The sequence below is a fragment of the Magnolia sinica genome, chromosome 7 (assembly GCF_029962835.1).
Source record: "Magnolia sinica isolate HGM2019 chromosome 7, MsV1, whole genome shotgun sequence".
NCBI lineage: Eukaryota > Viridiplantae > Streptophyta > Magnoliopsida > Magnoliales > Magnoliaceae > Magnolia > Magnolia sinica.
The window spans coordinates 27,518,394-27,521,026 of record NC_080579.1 but is presented as its reverse complement, the minus strand read 5'-3'; the positions used below and the strand labels follow the sequence as shown (position 1 = coordinate 27,521,026).

At 37.5% G+C, this 2,633-nt stretch overlaps 1 non-coding gene across 1 annotated transcript; it reads right to left on the bottom strand.

Moving 5' to 3' along the window:
- Window positions 1-1,031: 1,031 nt before the first annotated feature.
- Window positions 1,032-1,138, bottom strand: LOC131252345 (small nucleolar RNA R71). The gene has a single exon (XR_009174372.1). It is a non-coding gene; the product is annotated as a small nucleolar RNA R71 (small nucleolar RNA).
- Window positions 1,139-2,633: the final 1,495 nt, after the last annotated feature.

Here is a 2,633-nt window from a genome sequence, read left to right as displayed (position 1 = left end):
TGTGAGATTAGGATTTTTATATTTTCTAATTTTAGGATTAGGTTTTTTTAAAAAAAAAAAACTAACCCAACTTTCCTGTTTTGTAAGCTCCTAATATAGAAACTTCTAATTAGGTAATCTCCTTTTATTTATTTATTTTTGTTTTTTTTTTCATTCTATTTCTATATTAGGGTTTATTTTCTAGAAACTTTCTAATTCTAGGTTTTCTTTTATTTTTAGAAATTTTCCTTTTTAGAACTCAGTTTGCTTTCCTAATTTGGTTTTAGAAAATTTCTAATTTTAGAATTTCTGTTTTTTTTAGAAACTGACTTGTTTTGTTTTGTTTTGCAAGATTTTAATCAGGAACTTCTAATTTAGTAACTTCTTTCTAATTCCCTCTCTTTTTCTAATTCTAGATTTCTATTTCCTTTCTCTTTTTAGGTTTAGGTTAGAATCTGAGATTGAGGGATGAGAGTGTTTCATGCCCAAGTGGGTCTGTGACAACTCGGCGTCTTTTAAGTGAATAAGGATTGGTTGAGGGGTTAACTATCCATCGTAGGATTAGACACCACTCGAGATCCCCAGAGTTAATTGAGATTATGGTTGCAAATCAACTAGCCAATCAACCAGAAGGACAACCTCAACCTCAGGTTAGGGAAGTCCAGGATGAGAATGAGGTGCATCAAGCACCCCTGCCTCATACTTTACAAGATTATTTACAACCGGCGGGGGTGAGCACGCCCTCATGCATGGTTTTTCCAGAAAATACTGGACACATGGATATCAAGATAGGGGTGATCCAACTCCTTCCAAAATTTCATGGGCTTGAATATGAAAATCTATATCTACATTTAAAAGAGTTTGATGAAATCATAGCCACTCTATATTTTCCTAACGTGTCTGACGACAAGGTCAGGCTAAAACTCTATCCTTTTTCTTTGAAAGAGAAAGCTAAGACGTGGTTACATTCACTATGTCCTCAATCTATTAGTAGATGGAATGACATGACAAGGTAATTTATAAAGAAAATTTTCCCATACCATAAGACGAACACCCTTAGAAAGTCGATCATGAACTTCGCTCAAAAGGAAGACGAAACATTCTTCCAATTTTGGGAACGGTTCAAGGATCTTGTCAGTTCATGCCCACAACACGGTTTTGAAACGTGGCACATCATGAACTTTTTCTATGACGGACTGACATCTCCCATGCGCCAATTAGTCGAGACGATGTGTAATGGGGAATTCATGAATAAAAGTGTTGATGATGTGTGGGACTACTTTGATAAGCTTGCTGAAAACACGCAATCACGGGACATCTCCCCAAAACCAAGCACGATGTCTAGGCTGACTTAATCCAAGGGGTGGAATGTATCTCCTGAAAGATGACGATGAGATCAGTGCTAAAGTGGCTAATCTTAACAGGAAACTCGAGGCCATAGAATTAAAGGATAAGGCTAAGGAAACTATTTGCGATATTTGTGCTTACAACATTTACACAACTGAAAATTTTCCAACAATACTTTCCTTTCAAGAGGTGTTGAATGAGCAATCCAATGCCGTGAATAATTACCAAAGACCTTTGAATGGACCTACCTCCAGTACATTCAATCCTAGTTGGAGAAATCATCTAAACTTCAATTGGAGGAGTGGACAAACTGCTACCCCTTAAAGTTTCCTCAATCAAATTCCAAATCAAGAGAAACCTCAAGAGGACCTGGTTCTAAAACATCTTCAAAAGCAAGAGCTTTTCAATCAGGGTATGCTACAAGACCTCACAAAGGCCATACAATGACTTGAGACTAAAAGTATGATTAGGAATAAAGGGAGCCTTCTAGCTCAACCTCTTCCCAATCCAAAACCATAATATGAAGTTAGTGACCCGAGCTCTTCAAATCAGATGGAGCAAGTTAAATCTATCACCACTCTTAGGAGTGGGAAGACCATTGACAAAACCATTTTGATTAGGGCTGAAAAGCCTAAGGACCCAGAAGAGGATAACAATGATAGACCTAACATTGCTCCATAAGAATTAGAACCAAAACATCAAGGCAAGTCGGTTGTTCCATTTCCCTAACGGTTGGTTACACCAAAACCTCTCTCTAAATCTCAGGACATTATAGAGGTGTTGAAACAAGTGAAGGTCAATTTTCCTCTACTAGATGCAGTTAAACAAATACCTTCATATGTCAAATTTTTGAAAGACTTATGTACGACGAAAAGACAGCAAAATATTCAAAAGAAAATCTTCTTAACTGAGAAAGTGAGTGCCATCCTAAAGCAAGATGTGCCACAGAAATTCAAAGATCCCGATAGCCCAACCATACCTTATGTAATCGGGAACTACCGAATTGAGCACACACTTCTTAACTTAGGAGCAAGAATAAATCTGATTCCCTACTTGGTCTACAAACAATTAGGCTTTGGTGAATTAAAGCCCACCCTAACTACATTACAACTTGCTAATCGCTCAGTTTGTGTACTGAGAGGGATAATTGAGGATGTGTTGGTCCAAGTTGACAGATTCTACTACCCTGTAGATTTTATCGTCCTGGATATGGAACCTATTAGTAACGTGAGCACTCAGATTCCTGTCATTCTTGGTCGCTCATTCCTTGCCACTTCAAACACAATCATTAATTGCAGGAATGGAGT